Source organism: Hesperophylax consimilis, chromosome 12 (assembly GCF_061612785.1).
Source record: "Hesperophylax consimilis isolate HC1 chromosome 12, BYU_Hcon_1.0, whole genome shotgun sequence".
NCBI classification, from domain to species: domain Eukaryota; kingdom Metazoa; phylum Arthropoda; class Insecta; order Trichoptera; family Limnephilidae; genus Hesperophylax; species Hesperophylax consimilis.
In genome coordinates, this window is record NC_142847.1 from 13,842,247 (window position 1) to 13,866,597 (window position 24,351).

The window sequence follows — 24,351 nt, forward strand, 5'->3', positions numbered from 1 at the left end:
TGCTCAAACTTCATCTTATTAATGACTATCTGAAATAATAATGTTGTGTATGTCCCATCATATGTCCATTTAATACATACAGCTATATGTTTCATGTAATGCGTATCATTCCCGCAATGAGTTTATAAACTCCTGGGAGTACAAAGCTTTATATAATATACTATATTCTGTATTGTATACTTTTAATAAATAAATAAATAAATATAAAGCTTTGCAATTGTTGGATTTTGTATTAATAATATGCAATCAATTGAAAAATATTCAAACTATTGAAAATTTGTACATGTCATTAGTTGGGAGTCAAATCAAGAACAACTCATATATATATATAACGTAGTAGATCAGTTTTAAATATTCTCCTGACGAAGGAAGGGATCTTCCGAAACCGGTAGAGTGAAAATAAAACTATCGTGGTCAAAAACAAATTTATGTGTTTTTATTATATATAATGTTTTTAAGAAAAGATTTTTTTATGCATAGCACAAAGGGTAACAATTATTTTACAAGCAATAAGCAAAAGGGACACGGGTTCGAGTCCCGTTGGCGTCATGTATCTTTTATCAGGAGATTTTTCAATGTGGATGAGTGTTTCAGGCGAATAATTATTGCTTGTAAAATAATATATTTATTTTTAATTTCGCAGTTTTATTTTTGTCCTGACGATGAATTGGTACGTCAATTAACTAAACTAATTTTTATACGGAATTAATAGCAACTTAATTTTTTTACATAAATAACTAGTTTGCGGATTGCAAAAACAAGTTGTTGCACTAATACATGTTGTTGCATTTTTGTTATTGAGGCGATGCACTACGTAGTAATGCAAAATCATGTCATGATGCAGGAAATGTTTCAGAATCTTTAATTAAATACTGCGAGTAGAATACATCTTGGCCTTTGAAATAATCGAGTATTTTTTATATAAGATTAGATTAGATTTAAGTCTTTTTATAAGCCCAAAAAAAAATAATGTATAAGGCCTATGAAAACTGCTTTAAAGTTCAAAATCTCCTACTTATGAACCCATTTTTGGTTATGATTTTATTGTATAATGTTGAAAATTAAGTTATTTATAAAACTATCGGAAAAAAATTAAATATTTATGCCTGAACATCCACAAAATTAAATAAAAGGCACTTTTTGGACATGTTTTTTTCTTGCATAAATCAAAACAGGCGGATGGTGTTAAGCGGGAATTTAAACCTTATCGCCGTCTCCGTAATTTATAACGGATAATTATAATTATAATAATTATAATTATAATTATATTTATAATTATATTTATAACGTATAATTTATAATTTATAATTTATCATCGTTATTGATAACAGCTCGATTTAAAATATTACACGACGTAGTGCATCGCCTTAAATCGAGATAAACAACTTAAAATTGTTGCTTCAAAAGCGAATAGAGTTTATATTACTTTATTGACGCCCTTTTTAGGGGCTTTTACAAATGTATAGTAAAAATTATATATTAATACAATACATATTTATCATACATAATCAAACTGTCTCAGTAACAATCTTTTGTGTTTTTTTGAAGCGATAAATTAAAGATGAAATTATTTTTCCCTTCATAAGTATCCTGGGCAATGAGGAATACATTTGGTAGTTAGTACCAGAATTTTTGCACTGAAACAAATACCGACTTCTATTATTACGTTTTGGAATCCGAAAGCTTATCAATGCAAGCAATTCTGTATATATATACATCATGCAATACATCACATATATAATTTTCCATTGTTATTCTGCGAGTATTAAGTCAAATTAATCAGTGTCCAATATTAATAATCGCATTTAATCTGAATTACAACACGTTTCGATCAATAACCGTCGGGTTTAATATTTAATATTTAAACTTTAAACCAACTCTTAACTCATACAAGTATAAACACAAATGGGCCTGCATTGTCATATTGTATTGCATTCATGCTGTAGGTTTTCTTATAGTTAATGGTAAGAAAACCAATTAAAAAAATTTAAAAATAATTTTAAATTACAGGATTTTTCAATAAGAGGAGTTATTTTGATATTCAATCGTAAAAGATCAATGGTTTCGTTGCTTGTGTGGCACGTAGCGCCGTCTTGTTGAAAGTAAATGTTGTCGAGATCAATACCATCCATTCCGGCCATAAAAAATCATTGATCATCTCTCGATAGCGCAATCCATTCACCGTAACTGTTGCTAGAGCCTCATTTACGAAAAAGTAAGGTCCAATGACTCCGCCGGACCATAAACTGCACCAAACAGTCACACGTCGACATAATCATAACTCTTGGATTTTCTGAGCCCCAGATGCGACAATTTTGCTTGTTGACGAAGCCACCGAGGTGGAAATGGGCCTCATCACTCAAGATGATTTGCATTTGATTCACTCAAGTGAATTTCAATAATTTCAATGCGTTGTTGAAGCATGTATCGTTCCATTTTTATTAATGACATAGTTTCTACTTGTCAAATGTCAAAAAATGACAGCTTCAAAAGTAACATCTACCGAAATAGCGGGCTATTCAAAATAACACCTCTTATTGGAAAACCCTGTATTATGTAAATACTGTTCTCTATCCTTCGTCAGCTCCTGTCGATAATAATTAAAGACCTCTAAAATAAGGGATCTTATAATAAAATATTTTTCTGAATAAATCTGTTTTTGTAAACGTAAATAAGCCCACACGTTAGTCGGAAATCTCTAGTTTAAGCCGTAGTTGTAAATCATTTTGTAGCAGTATTGTGTAAATACCACAGACATATAAATATATAGACTAGAAATTAAAGGTGAGGGGTAAAATCAACTGTTGAAGAACGAAGGGGGTAAAGCTGACTGTGATTCGTCAATAAATCAATCTGACAGTATATAGGCATCTCGCATTATAATATCACCATTTAGTTCTTAAAAGTAAAATCTGCTTTTGAATGAATAGACATTTTTACATGGGAGCGCAAATTACTCGCCACGTTATGAACAAATTTCCACGTTATGATCAAAAGTCCAAATTCGGCAAAAAAAATTTCTTTCATTTTCAGAGTCGAATATTTTGTTTACGTATTTAGTTAAGACACTTTTATAAGTGTTCATAATTTACTTTCCAGTAACAACGATGCGCACACTTGAGAATCGCTACATTCGACCAATGTTGGCTCGATGTGATAGTATATTTTTCTACAACTGATTCATATTATACGACGTGAATAAGCTTAAAATGATGCTTACATATGGAATGTAATACGACAATTGGTTTTATTCTCTTTTTCATATCTATTTTTACAAGTTTTCATATCACAAGCTACTATTTTCCCGTGTTATTTCATAAAATGCCTCGACCATAGCTCGACGCTAGTACGAACAAGAATGATGACGTCACATTCTCAAGATTCACGGGAAGCCATACGCGAGCCCAGCCGGCTCCAATGTGGGATCTCCGGTATGGGGAGTGGGGAATAATACGCTTTTAATCACTTAGGGCAGGTCTTCTAATATTCATATGTCTATGGTAAATACCCAATCAATGATAAAAATATGTCTAGTTTTAAGTCACTAGTTAAAAGTCTTAGTTGTAAATCACTAGAAATTAATATTAGTCATAAGCCACTAGTTATAAGTCACTAGCTATTAAACTTAAATAAGTTGTAAGTCTAAGTGATAGGAATTAATTAAAATCATAAATTAAGTTGTTAAGCGCCTTTAAGTTGATTTTAGGAATCAAAGCATTTTTCTGGTTAACTGTTTTACTGAGAATACAATAATTTAGAGTTGTAGATACTTTCAGTATCACCCTGCTGATACGCTACCCTATGATCGCCCTGCACCACCGTTCAGAATTCAAGCCTTCCTCGAAATGGCCTTTGTTTCTACAACTCGTCCTTGTATTCAACAGCTCGGCTGTGGAACAATTTTCCAGCCTTTTAAATTTTCTTCCCTCTTACAGCATAGGTCTCTCCAAGACCAGAACATGTTCACTTCTTCCTCTCCTCAAACAGACCCTCCACTCAACATTTCAAAAAGTCGTGTTTAATGACTTGATCTGTTAGCCAGGTACTTTCTAACCTTCTTACACCACCCTCTTCAGTCTCACAAGATTCCTCAACTCCATAAGGATTCAATAGCTCCTCTGTCTCCGAAAAATTGAGTCTTTTGTGCGACATTCAAGTAAACAATGTGTTTTTCAGATGTCACCAGGGTGAAATGTTAAAAAGAAAAACATAAAAACCACAATTCAATTTTCTCGGTATATTTGCTTAGTTTTTCCAGTAGATTAATTACTATAAACATCACTCAATTTTTAAATTTTTCGATTATCAAAATGATTGAAACGTTCTCATCACTAGATGTTGATGTATACGTTACCTGGTATTACCAAATCGGTTATTATTTTACAACGTCACTAATCTGATAATCGTCACAACATTACCATGAGGATTTCTTGTTTATCACGTAATCAAAGACCCATCATTAGGTAATTTCACAACAGTATGGTATCTTTATTCCATAGATGCTGACTAATAAGACGAAACATTAGAAAGTTATCTATGGCCAAAGATCATCAATCAAAGAAAATTAAAACGCAGCTTGAGAAGAAAATGGTAACTAAGGCTTAGGTTATTTTAGGTTAGGTTAGGTTAGTTTAGGATATGTGAGGTTAGGTTAGAGGAGGTTAAGTTTTTTTCACTGTACTGTTTTGTCATGAAACCAAAAAATACTTTTCAACTGTTTTAAGGAACATTTACTTTTAAGCGTGCATTTCCAATCATTTCCACAGCAGTGAGTGATGGTCAATTTAAACCACAAATGAAAGTAATAAAATTAAACACGTTATTTTTTTGGTTGAAATAGGCGAATTCAATTTAAAACCCGTGGACTGTAAACATCATTATTAAATTAACAATAATCGACATTGCGGATATTGCTAAATAAATACCTGAAATTAAAAAAATAAATAGTAATATACTCTTTCTCTATTTGCATTAGGTTATTTTTCCTATGAATGTTACTACACGTGTCAACAATTTTCTTTTGTATGCGTATTTATTAAAATTGCTAATCTAATCTAATGTTTAATGTTTCTAATGTTTATATTGATAACTTTTGGTAAGTCTTTATTAAAGTAACCAATTAACCAATCAACTTTAAACATTCTGGATTTAGTAGTTCGGAGTATATTTCAACGGGTGTAATTAATATACGTATTTTAAATATAAATAGTATAAAACAAATCGCGTCTATCTGTAAACTTATTTCTTCTAAACTACGCAACGGATTTTGATAGCGTTTTCATTATCATTTAGAGAATTTCTTCCGGAAGGTTTACATGTAGGTATATCTATGAAAAGTAGAGAATAATTAATGTTTTGTAATCAAACAGTAAAATCAATATATTCGTGCGCTTACATTTATAACGCTGGCTAAACCTTATCCGTCTTATTACTCATAATAGATAATACTGAGGGATAAAAGCAGGTTACTAGAAAATGTTACGCATAATCACGAGCACGAGAATTAGTGGCTGACAGATTTTTAAACCGCCCGATCCCCAGGATTAGTGACATATTACTATCGTATTAAGATGGAGATCGCGGACTTAGTCAACAATCTGGTTGGTTTCACAGATAACGATCGGTCGCGCAACGAAAATGTAAAAATGCATTAAAACCTATTGGCAGCACTATCAGAGGAATATTTTAAATCGAAATATCGATTTACCAAAGCAAATACAGAACGCATAGTGAAATTCGCCAATTTCGAAGCAATTCAAATGAGACAAGGTCTTCAGGGTTTCTTCAGATGACATCGCAAATGTCATCTGAAGAAACGTGAAGTTAGCAACATAATTTTAACAACGAATATTTTAACCCGAGCAGTATACGGCCCTCTTCACCGTATGGCTGCAGCGGCGTATTAGGGAATCTTTATAAGTAAGACTGAATGAGATCATCACAACCTCAAAACTTTACACCAAACTATTCATTAGTACCCGAGCAAAGCCGGTATACGTTAGCTTGTTATTATTATGTACCTAAGGTTATATCGAGAAAAAAATGGGTAGGTACCTTCACGAAAATCACATAAGACTGGAATTTTAGGTAAAACTTTCTAAAACGACTTCGTTGGTTTTACAGATATTTTAGTGTGTTCTTTTGATAGAATGTAATTGCAGTTTAAGAATTTTGTTCACTGGGACTGGAAGTCTTATCCGAAACCAGCCAGAAACTTGTCAAAAGCAGTGTAATCAATAATATTTAAATGTTTATATTTCGGAATAACTTTATTGAGTAAAACCTCAAATTGTAATATTTAAATATTGGAGACAATATTTAAATATTTAAATGATTTATATTTTTGTGTAGCGCCGTTTTGATGAAAAATAATCTCAAGGGCGATGTGTTAGGACTGTTAGGTATCAAGTATTTTCACCGCCTTGGCGCTTTGACAATTCGGCGCCCGCATAGGCCAGCCCTGCATTTTTCAACTGGGTGCGTTCTTAATTGTAAACTATATAAATTTTATTTAAAAATATATGTACCTATATAGAATGAGGAATTACACATTTGTTCCAAAGTAACGGCACTATCGCAATGACAATTCTTTTTTTCAAACCTTCTTCATGCAGGTAAATATTATAATATTGAAATAATGCAAGTAAGAAATCCAAATATATATATTTTTTCATTTTTTATACTGTAATTGTTACATTATCTAGCGATTCCGTTTATTCAATTTTTCTATTGACTTGCCTGCCAATGGACTGTAACGGACGTACTGCTCCGTGATCGGGCGCGGTCGCCCCATATTAAAATCTTTTATTTGCCTTAACTTTGCCTGTCCTTAAATTAAATAAACTGGAGTAAATGTATGTAAAATTAAACTATAAACCCTAAATTATGTAAAAATGAAAATGTCAATATATGAAAAGATAAATTGTGTAACCCTCTGTTTGTAAGAATGTAATGTTAAAACAATAAATGAAACGTCGGAGCTTGGCTACGAGACACGGGCAGAGAAGTATACCGAGAGAGCTGGTGGATTAATAGCATTTAATTAGCATAGCATTTAATTCGGGCACGGTTATGAGAATCGTGCTTATACGAGAGGGAACGTTCGGCCGCGACCCGAAGCAAAGGGCCGTGCGCCGTCATAGCGTGCGAGGTGGTTTGCCGCCCGAACGTTCCACAAGCGATTCTGAGGACCGTGCCTGAACAAGAGAGGCCGTGGTCACGTTCGACCACAGGGCCCGAAATTACCGGCCGAGAGGCGGTAGCTAGCCCGGCGGCGGGCCGCGGGCGCGTCACAAAACACGGACTTCGATTCCAGGAATCAAAGAGAAAGCAGGCCCGTGTGAGCGTCGCTCGGCCAGCGAAGGCCGCCGGGGTCCTATAAAACGGGCAACAGTCCCTTGAAAAGTTAGATATCCAGCAACCACCACCAGCTCTACACTTCTCTCTGCTCAGCCTTCTACCTCGCTCCGACTTCTGACTCTACTCGCCTTCTCTTCTTCTTCTGACCCTCGCCTCACCCCGGACCTCTCTGCCTCTACAACAAGACCCGGACTCTACGACAAGGACCAGAATCAGCATCGGACCAGCTACAACGGCTTCAGAGACGGCCCCGTTCTACCCCTCCACGCCACTGAAGGAAGACATCTCACGCATCCACGGATTGGGATCACCGCCCTGTTTACAGTCTTGTGTGTCACACATTACGTCTGATACATAAGTGGTCCTTCGACGCCGGATCTCTCCGTGGAAAGATGTCACCTTCACTGCGCTCTGGGAAGAATAGCGCTGACGGGGACTCATCGCAGGGAAGCGATGATCCCACACCAACCGGGGCGGCCACAGCCGCGCCCCCCGGACTCCGGCCAACCGCCCCCCTGGCCCCCTCTGATCCCCGAGCGGACCTACTGCCTGGTCCCTCCGGCGCATCACCACCACAGACGCCTCCTGCCGCGGCCGACGTCTCGTCAAGAAGCAAGGCTTCCAGCGAGGACACGCTCCGGCAGGTGCAGCTCGAGCTGAGAGCTGAGAGGCGGTACAACCGGAAGCTACAGGAGGACCACACCCGACAGATGGCAGAACTGATCGCCACGCTGAAGGGTCTCCCGCGGACCGCTTCACCTGCAGCCTGGCAACCGGAGACGCACGCCGCAGCTCCACGGGCGGAGTACCCGACGACTGCGGCGCCATCTAGCGGCTTCGGGCGAGACCCGGACCACTCAGCGGAGACGCACGCCACTGCGCCGCGCCTGGGCTACTCAGCGGAGACGCACACCACTGCGCCGCGCCTAGGCTACACAGCGGAGACGCACACCACTGCGCCGCGGCTGGGTTACGGACCGACGCCGACACCGGCGCCCCCGGGTGTACCTACTCAGAGCTACGCAGCGGAGGCGCAAACCACTGGCCTTCCACAGACTGCGGCGCCCCCTAGCGGCCCCGGTCACAGCCATACCTTTACAGTGGGGGGAGAACCCACTGTGCCACAAGCCACAGCCCAGACTACCGATGTTTTCGGGAGCTCGCGCCGCGCCGTGAGGGCTCACACCGGGACGGAGAGAAACCATGCTGCGGATCCACCCACAGACGGCGCTTCCCCAGGCGCCGCGACGCTGCGAGGTGGACCAGAGCCGCAGTACGGCTATCCCGGTGTGACCCGCGGGCCCGCCCAGTTCCCAGCATTTCCCCCGAGTGCAGACTCGCCATCGCAGCCCCCCATGGACGGATACGGGGCTTTCAACCGCGCAGACGAGGCAGCGAGGCAGACGCGGGACTGGGTGAACCAGGGGAGTGTCCCTCTCGCCCAGGTGACGGCCATGTTTGCCGACGCCCTCCGGCAGTCCCAGGCCGGCGGTACACCCCGCTCCCACCCCGAGGATGAACGGATGGCGTCGCTCATCGCCCGGCAGTCTAGCGCCAAGGACCTGCCGCCTTACGCTGGCGACGCCATAGAGTGGCAGGCCTGGAAGGCACAATTCTTGCAGTCGACGGCCACCTGCGGGATGACGGCGGCCGAAAATCTGATGCGGCTGCAGCGTGCCCTGAAGGGAAAGGCGCGCGAAGCCGTCAGCCCTCTCCTCCTGGACCCGGCGCAGGTGCCGGAAATCATGGATGTCCTGGAGCACCGCTTTGGGGGCGCGCACTCGGTCGCCGCGGTCATGTTCGACCGGATAAAGCGGCTAACCCGACTGCAAGAGGACGCATCGACCGAGGCTCTGGTGGAGTTCTCGGGCACGGTGCAGAACATCGTGGCTTCGCTGGGGAATCTGCGGGGTGATTACCTCTCCAACCCGGCCCTCCTCAGCAAAATCGCCTCGAAGATGCCGTTAGCCCTACGCCTCTTGTGGTTGGGTAAGGTGGCCGACCAGACGCACGCGGCCACCGTGGTGCAGCTTGCCGCGTTCCTGAAGCGGCTGACTAACGCGGTGCCGCGGTCGGGCCTTACCGACAATGGCCGAGCAGCGCGGCCGAGCAGCTCGGTCGAACATCAGCGGGCCGCCCGCCCGTATCGTGAAAATGTGTACGTGACCTACGAGCGGCCGGAACCCCGCAGTGAAGTTTGGTGCACACTGTGCAAAGACGATTCACACAAACTCTACAAGTGTCCCCGATTCGCCGAAGAGACAATCAGTGCGCGTTGGGAGCTTGTAAAAAGTGCACGGTTGTGTTTTAAGTGTCTGGACGATGTGCACCAGACAAAAAGGTGCGAGTACCGGACCAACTGCGGAGTGGGCACGTGCCGGGCCCCGCATCATCGCTTGCTGCACGATGACGCATACACTCGTGACCCCGAGACGCACACAGTCACGAACACGTGGGAAAGTGAGGGAAACGTGCTAATGAAAGTGATCCCCGTGACATTGTGCGGCTCCGGGGGCCACGCGACCGTGCACGCGCTGCTTGACGAGGGCTCTGCAATAACCCTAGTCGAGGCAGATGTTGCAGACATCGTTGGAGCCGCGGGTCCGGTACGCGGCCTGCGAATTCGGGGCGCTAATGGGATGTGCTCATCCGATGCAACATCCCGGCGGGTGAGACTGTCGGTGCGCGGCGACGGAGACGCGTTCACGGTGACGGCCCACACCGTGACAGACCTAGATCTCCCGCGGCAAACAGTGGCCGGCCGCCGGCAAGTGAAGCCACGGCTGCTGATCGGCCAAGATAACGCGCCGCTTATCGTGTCGCGGGAGGTGCGGAAGGAAGAGAGCGGCCAGATGACGTCCCGGACAGCCCTCGGTTGGATCACGCATGGGGGCACCCGGCGCGACGCCAACGCCGGGACGACGCTGAGGATGGCTTGTCCGAACGCCGCCCCACCGGCCTCGCTGCCGACGCCCGGGACCATGCCACCGGGGACCCTGCCACCGGGGACCCTGCCACCGGGGACCCTGCCACCGGGGACCGACCATGCCACCGGGGACCATGCCACCGGGGACCATGCCACCGGGGACCATGCCACCGGGGAGCCTGCCGCCGGGAACCTGTCCCGACGCCGCCCCACCGAACTCGCCACCGTGACACACTCGCCAGAGGGAGCGGACGCCGGGGACCACGCCGCGTCGCAGTCGCAGCACGCCTCTTGCTAAAAAGGTGTAGCCAAGCTCCACGGGGGGAGTGTAACGGACGTACTGCTCCGTGATCGGGCGCGGTCGCCCCATATTAAAATCTTTTATTTGCCTTAACTTTGCCTGTCCTTAAATTAAATGAACTGGAGTAAATGTATGTAAAATTAAACTATAAACCCTAAATTATGTAAAAATGAAAATGTCAATATATGAAAAGATAAATTGTGTAACCCTCTGTTTGTAAGAATGTAATTTTAAAACAATAAATGAAACGTCGGAGCTTGGCTAGGAGACACGGGCAGAGAAGTATACCGAGAGAGCTGGTGGATTAATAGCATTTAATTAGCATAGCATTTAATTCGGGCACGGTTATGAGAATCGTGCTTATACGAGAGGGAACGTTCGGCCGCGACCCGAAGCAAAGGGCCGTGCGCCGTCATAGCGTGCGAGGTGGTTTGCCGCCCGAACGTTCCACAAGCGATTCTGAGGACCGTGCCTGAACAAGAGAGGCCGTGGTCACGTTCGACCACAGGGCCCGAAATTACCGGCCGAGAGGCGGTAGCTAGCCCGGCGGCGGGCCGCGGGCGCGTCACAAAACACGGACTTCGATTCCAGGAATCAAAGAGAAAGCAGGCCCGTGTGAGCGTCGCTCGGCCAGCGAAGGCCGCCGGGGTCCTATAAAACGGGCAACAGTCCCTTGAAAAGTTAGATATCCAGCAACCACCACCAGCTCTACACTTCTCTCTGCTCAGCCTTCTACCTCGCTCCGACTTCTGACTCTACTCGCCTTCTCTTCTTCTTCTGACCCTCGCCTCACCCCGGACCTCTCTGCCTCTACAACAAGACCCGGACTCTACGACAAGGACCAGAATCAGCATCGGACCAGCTACAACGGCTTCAGAGACGGCCCCGTTCTACCCCTCCACGCCACTGAAGGAAGACATCTCACGCATCCACGGATTGGGATCACCGCCCTGTTTACAGTCTTGTGTGTCACACATTACGTCTGATACATGGACAATGGACAATATCAGCGGGAACATAACAAGTCAATCGGTTTAATTGTTGGCAGATGAATCATCTTAATGCGTTTAAGATTGACGATTGATTTTATTCATTAATTTCATTCATTTAACATATATATCCAGCTAACGATAAAACACCCTAATATAATGGAACTTCCTTCTTCTTCTGGCGTTAGTAAGATTAGATTGTTAATATTAATTTTAGTTGTAAGTTGCTAAATATGTTAATACTCGTATATATGTCGTTAAGATAGTAGTTATAGGCCTTAGTCGTAAGTCACTAGATATAAGTCTTAGAGATAAGTCAGTAGTTCTAGTATTAACTATTTAAGAAATATATTTGTACAGCGCCCTTGAGGTGATTTCTCACGAAAACGGCGCTATATAAATTAGCCAAATATTATTATTATTAAGAAAGTCCAAATAAAATTTAATAAATCTTTTATGTACCATTAAAACGGTCACCTTCTTAAACCGGAAACTATACGTACAAACAAATTCACAAACAGATAAAATGCAAAACGTCGAGTTAAAACAAGAAATCGATACGCACATTCAATAAATTAGACAAGTAATTAATGAATAACTTCATACCTTTAAATGTGAACTTTAGTGAGGATATTAAATTACTTAAATATTTTAACTTATATAAAACTATAAATGTTTAAATAATCACTACGTATTCCCCACAATCCCCACTGTAACTGTACGACTACTGATTTTTTTTACCGGAATCTTATAAATTGCTTTGTCATATTCAGATGAACAATCTTACAACGATCATTTATAAATAATGAGTTTTTAAAGCATTGTCATTTCATTATCTTTCATGTATCTGAATAAGATATGAGATAAGTTGATTTTTTCAATAAACACACACGGATTAAATTCAAATCATCGACGAATTAAATGATACCTGGTGAAAACATATCTACGAGATAACATCATCATAAATACATTGACACCGTTTTCGTTTGACTGATGTAATTTTTCCACTGGCTAAATAATATTTACATACTTGCAATAATGTAAAAAAATTACACGGTACCTACAGATAAAAACGTTGTTTTGCTTAGATTGTTTGCTATCTTTTTTTAGAATCTTTCCTACATATCTCTATTCTAATTATATTTTTAAAAAAATCATGTTCAATCAATTCAAAAAAATAGATTTAGGTGAAGCACTACGAATCCATTTTCAGTTATGGTTTTATTGCACAATGTGGCAAACCTAATTCTTTAGAAAGTGATCGTAAAACATTTAAATATTTGTGCCTGAACTTCGCAAAATAAAATAAAAAACATACTTTTGGCGAAGAATTTTTCTTGAATGAATCAAAACATGCGGCTGTTGTTAGCGGGAATTTAAACCTTACCGCCATCTACATAAAGAGAGTTATTGCTAGCGGCCCAATTCCAAATATTACACAACGTTTTGCATCGCCTTAAAAATATATGAAGAATCTAAAAATATATTTATTTCACATAGACCAAAAGATTCTATCCAAGAATGTTTGTTGAGTGAAACATATATAAATGCGAAGCTAAATGGCATATTCTCCGTTTTCATGCTAAATAACACCAATAACATAAAAATAAATTCCAAGGTAAGTCTTTATTTTATTATTTTAGAAACTAACAGTACTTAGATCAAAAAAAAAATGTGGAAAACAGTTTACAAGATTTTAGAAATGATTACAAGGATCGGTGACAGTGACATGTCTCTGAAATATCTGATGAGTGATTATACAGGGTTTTCCAATAAGAGGTGTTATTTTGAATAGCCCGCTATTTCGGTAGATGTTACTTTTGAAGCTGTCACTTTTTAACATTTGATAAGTAGAAATTAAGCCATTTATAAAAATGGAACGATACACGCTTCCACAACGCATTGAAATTATTAAAATTCACTTGAGTGAATCAAATCCAAATGATCTTGAGTGATGAGGCCCATTTCCACCTCGGTGGCGTCGTCAACAAGCAAAATTGTCGCATCTGGGGCTCGTAAAACCCAAGAGTTATTGTTGAAAAGACTCTTTATCCTCAACGTGTGACTGTTTGGTGCGGTTTATGGTCCGGCGGAGTCATTGGGCCTTACTTTTTCGAAAATGAGGCTGGATCAACAGTTACGGTGAATGGATTGCGCTATCGAGAGATGATTAATGGTTTACTTTCAACAAGACGGCGCTACGTGCCACACAAGCAACGAAACCATTGATCTTTTACGATTGAATATCAAAATAACACCTCTTATTGGAAAATCCTGGTACTTTGGTTTAATCGTTTAATTGGAAAACCCTGTATATATTTTACCCAGCTATGGAATGATTTGAGGTAATGATAAAGTTAAACAATTTTTTATGTAAGTATTTGGTGTATAAGTGTACGTGTGTGTATGTGAACGTGCACGGAGAAAAATGAACCTGTTAAAAAAGTATCAGCATGCTACGTTTCTGATAAAATATTAGTCTTTCAGAATATATCGAGAACACGTGTTCTTTTCCGAATAGATATCATGACGGCATATAAGTATTTCAGTATTTGAATGAACACGTGTTTCTCCGTCCGCATAAAACCTTTGCTTTTGACTGATCTTGGTTGCGAACCCTTTCAATTCATTCGTTATAGGCCCGCAGTACTATTTTTAACAGGAAAACGAATAATTTGACTAGATTATCAGTAAGTTTTCTCTCTCTCTGTGTGTGTACCTGTGTCTGAATTGTGTTATGCGGTGGAGAGTTTCGAGTGCTCGTTTAGTATTTTACGAGTAATACTTTTCAAATGACAGTTGGGAGTCAAAAATATGTCGAGAATTGAATTGGGACAAAGATTATGAGATTCCCATTTGGGCCGCATGTAAAATAAAGTATGTAAAGGTGTCCATACATTACCAGTTTTTCCTTCCGTTTCACCTGACCCTACGAAAATCCGTACTTACCGTGAGTGGGTGTTTTAGCCTTGAGGTCTATGGCGGTCGCATACGACGACCGGAGCGGCTGAAGCTATTCAATTAAATCCGCCTGACTGGATAGACTGACCGGATTGAGTGTGGCCAATCCGTTCAGTCTAAGTCGGTGCTCGAGCAGCAACCAGCAGCAACCGTGTGACACTTGTGGTCAAAAAATTTCATATTAGAAATCATTGGGTTATTTAAAACACCAGAACCATCGTGGTTCAATAAAAAGACTATGTAATACAATAAAGGAAAGTGGAAGATTGTTATGATTAGTTTTAATATAAAGTTTTTGTTATTATTGAACCGAGAGCTAATCGTGATACACTCATAAAAAGATCAATAATTGATATTAGTTATTACAACGTAGTTAATTTAGAAAATAGTTTTCAAAAGTACATCACTCCTTGCGACTTGCGATAGATCACTTGAATCAGTCTATAAATAACACCACCCTTGTAAAAGTAATTTCATAATACAAATCCCGATCGAATTTCGATGCCTCGCTTCGAAGGCCAAAATATAAATGCAAGTTCCCTACTATATAAAACAGAACACAAAGTTATCGGTGAAACCACGTGTTGTAATTTGTTAAGTTTATCGGCCAATAGCAAACCTAAAGGGTTTGTCACAAGATATAGAGATGAACTTAACAACCCAACATAATGTAAACTTGTTGTACAACCTTCTAAAAAAAACATCAACCTAAAAAGCCGACAGAGCGTAAGTGCGATTTTGTATGAATGACATTGAAGAAAAATCTAGAGTGACGGGAAATTACCTGGCAGCCATCTTGTATGACTAAATTTTGAAGTGATTTGTATGTAACGTGGTGCATAATGAACTATTATTAATTTATTTGTGTGTTGTTAATAGAGTTATAACAGCTTATAGTATTTTGGGGGTATTTGATGAGACAAGGAATGGTATACGTCATTAAAAAATATAAGTAGGTATTGACATTTTCAATACATCATCTCCTTCACTCCGCGGCTTTAAATTGTTCTCGAATAGCTCCATCCAGGTTTTTTAGGTCCATGGCGCGAAACCAGCGAAGTTCGTTCATTTTGTGGCAAAAATTTTGTCGTCATTTGTTGCGTAGCGTAGTTGTTTTGCTAGAAATAAATGTAAGATTTTTATCAACTGTCACTTTAATCGATAAAGAATATTTACCTTGATGCAATCTATAAGGCACATTCTTTAAATATTCAAATAGCTGATTATTTGGCCGATGGTGTGACGTGGTTGCAACGTGTATGCATGGTGTATGTCCTATGTCTACGCATTCGTTCTGCCAAACTGAAGCCTTCGGGCCTGTTTAGTTTGGCATCATGATGACTAAATTAATACTACTCAAGCTTTACACCTGAATGTAAGTCTGCTATGGAATGTTTAATAAATCGCTCAGTCCTAAAATATAGTTTAATGATTATACTTCACTAAAACGTTTATATAATCGAAACGAGTATTGTGATGTTGTCACTATTATTTATTTTCACGCAAATTCGACAAAATAGAAAGTAACTTACATAAGTGCCGGTACTGTGCAGTAGAAGGTTTGATCACGGAGTTCATTAATGTGAAATTTTATGGTAGCGAAAATCTATTCAATATCGTCTTATCATTTGCACTTACCATTTAATTTTAATGATTTGTATATTATGTATTTTATCTTACATGCATTACTATATTTAACTATTAAGTTCCTAGTAGCGCAGACCCATGAAAAATCACGGGATGTTATAATCGTAGGATTTGTGAAGCTGAAAGTATTTATATAATTTTTTAAATTGCCTCGGGAACAATGATATTATAACAATATAAATTCATTCCAATCGAACGAAAAATGTAGCACAGCTTTTGAAAAGGACAGTCATTCCAAGAATATGTGTGTACGAATGAAATAGCTGTACGATCGGCCAACTAAAGATGTCTACTGAAATTCAGTGAAACTAAGCCCTTTGTCTGAGTAACGAATCTTCGTTCTATTAGTTCATTCAAGTATCTGCCACTAAACAAAAGAAATATAAATTACAAGTAAAGAATTATTAAAATGTTGATACATACATTATCATTTCTCTGATAGGATTTATATTCATCAGTTCCAAATATGAAAATTTAAATTTCTTTTTACGCTAGTCTCACACGGCGCCATACTATTAATGCGGTATTTGGGCGTGGCCTTTATCATAGTATCGGTCGCCATACAATCCCATACAAGCGTTTCAAACGAGACATATAATATATTACACGTGTGGGCGTAGCCTAGATGACCTGTCGTGATCTGTTAGCCGAGCGATTTTTGAGAATGCTAGTTTCTCCCTCTCTTGCTGTAGGATAAATTGTGACAATAGACATATGAATATTAGTAGACCTGCCCTAAGTGATTAAAAGCGTATTATCCCCACTCCCCATACCGGTTCCATTGGAGCCGGCTGTGCTCGCGTATGGCCTCAAGTGAAATTTGAAAACGTGACGTCATCATTCTTGTGCGAACTATGGTCGAGGCATCATCGGTTCATTTTACGAAATAACACGGCAAAATGTTGACTTGTACTATGAAAACTTGTAAAAATAGATGTGAAAAAGAGAATAAACCCAATTGTCGTATTACATTCCATATATAAGCATTATTTTACTTTATTTTAAGCATATTCACATCGTATAATATGAATCAGTTGTTACTATCACATCGAGAAACGTCTGGACGCGAAACACAAAGCTGGTTGGTTGCTGGGAAGTAAATTATGAACATTTATAAAAGTGTCTTAACTAAATACTTAAACGAAATATTCGACTCTGAAAATAGAACCGAATTTTTTTGCCGAATTTGGACTTCGCAAATTTTTTCATAACGTGGCGAGTAATTTGCGCTCCCATGTAAAAATCTCTATTCATTCAAAAGCAGATTTTACTTTTAAGAAGTAAACGGTGATATTATAATGCGAGATGCCTATTTACTGTCAGATTGATTTATTGACGAATCACAGTCAGCTTCACTCCCTTCGTTCTTCAACAGTTGATTTTACCCCTCGCCATTATCTTCTCGTCTATTAATTCCTATGTCTGTGATTGTGACAGATCCCGAAAAAATAAATTATATTCAGCGTTATCTCCTCCTGATGTTTTGAAAAACTGATTCTCAAAGTTATGTACAAGAAAAAATTTACATATCCTACACAGTTACTTTATAAGGAATGTAATATCATGAATTTAAAAGAACTATTTATCATACAAACCCTATGCAGATTTTTTAACAATATTTTTAAATTCGTACTACAAGAATTGGGTCTGGTCTGAACTTTATGGCAATTCACCCTAAATCCTCATTTGGGCAGAGACATTATTTGTACCAGGCTCCACTTATATTTAATAGCCTTCCAGATCACATTAAATCGTCAAATTCCTTGTATACATTTAAAAAGAATGTTAAATTATTTCTGCCATCCGAGGATTTCCAACATATTTTTTCATCTTTGTCCTTTTAAATTGTGGCGTAATATTTTGAATACGTTTATTTTTTCATCCTTTTCTTTTTATAATGTAAATATAATGTAATTTTTTTCTCTCTTTCTTTCTTCTCTGTCTTTAAAAATAATAGTTTATTATCATTTTTCTTGTAATTAAATATCAAGGTATATCATGGTCACACTACATGTTTACAACATTATACTGTAATGAATAGGCTGATAGGTACCTACCGTGTAGGTATTCAATTCGTAGAAACGTCAATGTAACAATATTGTTATCTTAATATATAATCTTGGTGTTATTTTTTTTTTTATTATTTTGTAAAATTATTAACCTCAACACAGGCTTTTCCTAGTGAGGTTAAAAATTCTAACCTAAAAAAATTATACAATGTAAAAAAACGATAAATAAATTTGTTTATTTGCCCTCTTTTCGCCTTTGGTGGTTTTTATGTTTACCGTGTTGAATATTATGATTCATCTTCCACTCCATCCACCCACGCGACATAGTTATCCCAATAGGGAAGTTGAGTCCATTTTTTTATCAATGTCGGGGGTGTACGTGACGCCATCTGGGCTCTGAGCGGTACCTGTCGATAGAGCATTTTGTATGGAGTTTTTTTTTATTCTTCAATGAGGAATTTCAGAAAAAAAAAATTATCAATGTTAACCGTCTAACTATATCAAGGGTATTTAAAAAGAAATACGTTAATATTTCATAGGAAAATTAATTTTTGACGTTAGATTTTTGTTTGACCCGCCAAATCCGAGGTCTACACCAGTGCTCCGCAACCTTTTCTCACCTACGACACACCAAAATTCTTTCTAGAATTCCGCGGCACACCAAAAGCTAAAATATGTAGGTATTAAAAAAAAAAAAAAAAAAAAAAAAAAAATTAAATTGATACACAAACTTTACGATATTTTGTGTGTTTTATTTGAAAAGTATACATACATACATACACCTATAACAAATTTATTTTTACACAATCTTAATTTTTTTTTTTAAAGAAAGACAAACATTCCCGGGTTACGAATAACTTGACAATATTTGAAAATCTCCTACTACCACCACAGTAAACTGAAAATGTTGCTTGTGTTGTGATGGGGGACTTAGCCAGCCGAGGAATTGAACACACTACGCCTGGGTGGGACCCAAACGCGATTTCAACTCGGCCACCGACCGGTCGTGTATATATATATATATATATATATATATATATATATATAAATAAAATAATAATAAATTAATGTGATACCTGCGCTTGTTTCAATGAACACAAAATTTTTATATTCGGCTCGATTTTTGACAGCGCAACATGAAGTTCTTGGTCAAGACCTTTTAAGCATGACCGCTTATCATTTTAAATTAATACAAGCGTTGAAAAACTTTGCTGAAAAACAGTAATAAACGACGAGGTAACGTGATGTAACGCGAGCAAATGCGGTATAACGCATGCATATGCACATGGGCATGAGTTTTCAGCGACGCGCATAAGGGTCATTTTTCTTTGTGTACGACTAATTTGGTGCGGCCATGTTGTGTAGAAAGAACATTGAAAGCTGGGGGAACATTGAAAAATTATTTAGTTATAATAATTATTCTATACTTAATTTTGAATAATGGACAATATTATTATTTTTTTTTTATTAGTAAAAAAAAGATACATGATTTACATTACACAATATTGAATATAGTACAGTTATTAATTACATAATATATGATGTATTTGATGTACCCCCATAAATAAGCAGGGCTTGTGTGTATGGGGGTGTTGTTATATTGGTTTATATTTGATATTATTCAGTTCAACTGTTCGGAATACTTTTTAAGGTGGCTTTTGAATTCGTTTATATTTGTATTCATGTTTCTAATTTTTTCTGGTAATGAGTTAAAAAATTTAACTACGAGATATTCATGGTTGAACTGTCCTATTGTTTTTTTTTACATTTAGGAGTAGGAAGTATGGACGTTTGTCTAAGATTTCTGTTATTTTTAAAGGGTGCAATTTTATTTTGAATATTGTTTTTATAAATTTGTAATGTTGCATGGTAGAAGTATAATGCACTTAATTTTCTGACCTTAAATTGTTTGAATAAAAGTTCGGCCGAATATGAATAGGGTTTTTTTAATATGGTTTTTATTATTAGTTTTTGTGATACGTAAATTGTTTGTGTTTGATTTTTATATGTACCGCCCCAGCCTATAATGCCGTATTGTATAATTGATTGACAGAAAGCGAAGTATGTGGTTTTAAGTAATTTTTCGTTTAAAATATCTCTTAAACATCTAAATATATATGATAGTTTCCTTATTCTGTTGTTCAGAATATTTAAATGTGGGGACCATTTTAAACGCTGGTCTATTGTTATGCCTAGGTACTTAATATCGGTCTTGCTTTCTATGTTTGTACATAACATATTGCATTATGAAAAATAATTTGTCATTGTGTGTTAAATACATAATGAAATATTGTAAAATGTCAAATACAGTAAATTTGACCGCGGCACACCTGTATCCGGCTCACGGCACACCAGTGTGCCACGGCACACCGGTTGCGGAGCACTGGTCTACACGGTACTGCTGCCCTTGGTCCTTCCCAACCTAGCTGACAGCTGTTCAACCATGTTCAACTGTTGTCGTTGCCGGGCCGGCAACGACAACGCAATAAAACGCAACTGACAGCGAGCCGGCATTGCCGGCTCGCTGTCAGTTGCGTTTTATCGTGAATTACAAATCCTTGTAGAAAACTTGTCTGGATATAATACGCATTATTATTGCATCGTGGAGATGTGTAAGAATACAGGCATTACTGCACCTGATAAGCAATTTATCGCAGTTCCCTGGAATGATGTTATTAATAAAAAATGGTGTACCACAATGAAAAGATGTGATAAGAAAAATTCTGTTCCGTCTTGTAATTACGCAAGATATGGATGCGAAGATCACTGTACTGGACACATACGCCACACAGTGAGCTGAAAATCGCATTTCATAGACATAGAGACTTGAATTTTCAAGGGTATTTTTTTTGGCTAGAAATCGATTCTGCTGATCATTATTATGCTATGAAATTTTGTACGAAGCAATTGGGTGTACAAATGAAGGAGTTATCATTTTTTAAAGAAAAAATTGTATGGCACTGACATTAAAAATTAGGCTATCTCTGGAATCATAAAGTTGGCCATTCTATCCTTACACACAGATAAGATATACTACTATTTATTTGTATTTTCAAAGTCTCTATGTCTATGAAAGGGGATTTTCAGCCCACTGTGCGCCAGTGACTTCGACTGTAAAATGAACTCATAAAGAATTCGTCGTCGTAAAATATGTGATAACAGAAAATATTCATTTCCTTAATTATTTAGGTACATACACCTGCTCTCCGGTACAATCACTTTGATATAAGTATGACAGTTTAATTTAAGTTGTCTGTTAAATATTTGCTGGAAATATTACATAATGTAAAAGTATTATTGTATAGGGTTTTTCAATAAGAGGTGTTATTTTGAATAGCCCGCTATTTCGGTAGATGTTACTTTTAAAGCTGTCATTTTTTGACATTTAACAAGTAGAAACTACGCCATTAATAAAAATGGAACGATGTACGCTTCAACAACCCATTGAAATTATTAAAATTCACTTGAGTGAATCAAATGCAAATCATCTTGAATGATGAGGCCCATTTCCACCTCGGTGGCTTCGTCAACAAGCAAAATTGTCGCATCTGGGGCTCGGAAAACCCAAAAGTTATTATTGAAAAGCTATCTCTATCTTCAACGTGTGACTGTTTGGTGCGGTTTATGGTCCGGTGGAGTCATTGGACCTTACTTTTTCGAAAATGAGACTGGAGCAACAGTTACGGTGAATGGATCGCTATCGAGAGGTGATTAATGATTTTTTTATGGCCGGAATTGGATGGTATTGATCTGGACAACGATTACTTTTAACAAGACGGCGCTACGTGCCACACAAGCAACGAAACCATTGACCTTTTATGATTGAATATCAAAATAACACCTTTTATTGGAAAACCCTTTACCTACTATACAGTTGTGTTATGTTTTAAATGTAATATCAACTTGTCAGAATCAACGATTGGTAGGTTGTCGGACTGCGCTTGAATATATCCTATTACGGACATGCTATGTAGTTTGTTTAAATAGATTTTGTATATTACAGACACGAAGTACACACTCACCTAATTTGAGTTAAAACTTGAAAATGATCGTTAAAACTAAAAAGACAATCGTTCGTAAACAGTTTTTTCATAATATCTACCGTGAGGCGAAGTTTTTTAGCTGGCCGATGACCAATGAGGTTCTCCTCAGCCAATCTCCTCTGGACTCTGGGAGACTTCGATACATAAATATATGCTTCGATATCTTCTTCGTAGATCATCAGTGTTGCCAAGTTAGCATATTATATGCTAAATTTGCATAATTACTCAATGTTTAGCATAACTATTATGCTTTTAGCATATAGCATATTTATTTGGCTTATTTTTACAGAAACAGGAAAATAATAAAAACCAATTTTTTAACTAACAAAAATGATATCGATTGAAAAACTGGTGTCTCAATGGAGAAACATAGTTCACATTAAATGGGAATCCTTTACTTCCACTGCAGAGTTTTGGAATGAAGTCATGCAATATAAAGATGCAGCTAATAATAACCCCTTCGGTGATTTATGTCAGTTTGCAATGTCTATTTTAACATTGCCGCATTCAAATGCGGACATTGAACTTGTATTTAGCCAAATGAGTCTGGTCAAAACAAAACTCCGAAATCGTTTGGCGGTGAGAACCCTGACTGCCATTTTGTACGTGAGATTTGGCCTAAAGAGAGCAGGAAAGTGCTGTTATTCTTACACTGTTCCTGACGAAGTACTACGCTGCATTGGGACCAAAGAAAGTTACGACTCCGTCTCTCAGCCTTCCACATCAGCTGCTGTTGATGAAGAAGAAGAAGATCAAGATAAAGATATTTTATTTCACTGATTTTATTTCTAAGTTAAATTTATGTTAGCTTTTTTTTTGGTATTTTTTAAAGTAATTTAGCATTTTTCTGGCATATTTTTCCCATCACTCTATTTCTCAATAAATACTAAGTTAAATTTATGTTGGCTTTTTTTTGGCATTTTTTAAAGGAATTTAGCATATTTCTGGCATATTTTTCCCATCACTCTAGCATATTTAGAAGTAGTTGAGTTGGCAGCACTGTAGATCATCAAGGTCAGACGAGCCACACTCTTTTTGCGGTTTTGGAGAAAGACGTCTCTGATTTTGCGGTCATTACGAGGTGTGGTGATTCGTTTTCTGCCACATTTCTTATTGTGATCCAATTCAAGGGACAGGTTTTGATTGATTTTCTAATTTATCCTGTTAACCACAGACTTTAAAATACCTGTAATGGTTACTATTTTCCTTAGGAAATGTTGAGTGTTTGACAATATTGTATTCACTTCCGGACAATTTCTTGGGGACGTGTTTGAAGACCTAGCCATACTGAAAAAACAGAACATTGGACTCAATATGGAAAAACTATTCACTGAAATAAGACATGAAAAAAAATTGCAAAATTAATACTTAGATAATTAATAATTACTCACACTTTTGTACAGCTTAACTGTTAAAACTCGTAAATATAATTATTATGTATATTTATTTACCAAAACTTCAATTACGCATGTTCACAAAAATTCTGGCCACGTGGAAAAAACCTTACATTTTCGGGGGATGTGGCACCAATGATATATAACACCCACTATATACTATATTTCTAATTAAATTCTAATTTTCTCTTCTTGTCGCGTCTGTTGGTGCAACCCCATGCTGCACACGCCACAACCATGGTTCAAACAATCCAAAATATTTAATTAAACTTGATAAACTTGCAATCAATTCTCCATTGTACACAAGCAGGCAAATCACGGCTGACCTTTACAAGATGGCGGATCGGCTCTTCAAATCACTACGGGCACTGCTATACGGGAGGTAGGGTGATTGGCGATCAAGTCTACTGTGGGTGTTATATATCTATGTGTGGCACTTTGCGAGTGTTGTCACTTCTTAAAAGTGTCAGTGGTGATACTAGCAACAAAAATAACGAAGAAATAGCCATCATGGGCCATCATATCCAAGTTATTTAGAAGTAGAGACAACGTAAACACAAAAATCAGGAAATTTTGGAACTGTACCTATTAATATGGCAACCCACTGTACAATAACTTCTGTTTAGTAAAATAATCACAATGGGTTAGAAATGTCAGAAGATATAGTATCTACCTACTTAATTACAAATTAAAATGCCAAGACAGTTTTCAGAATATCACGA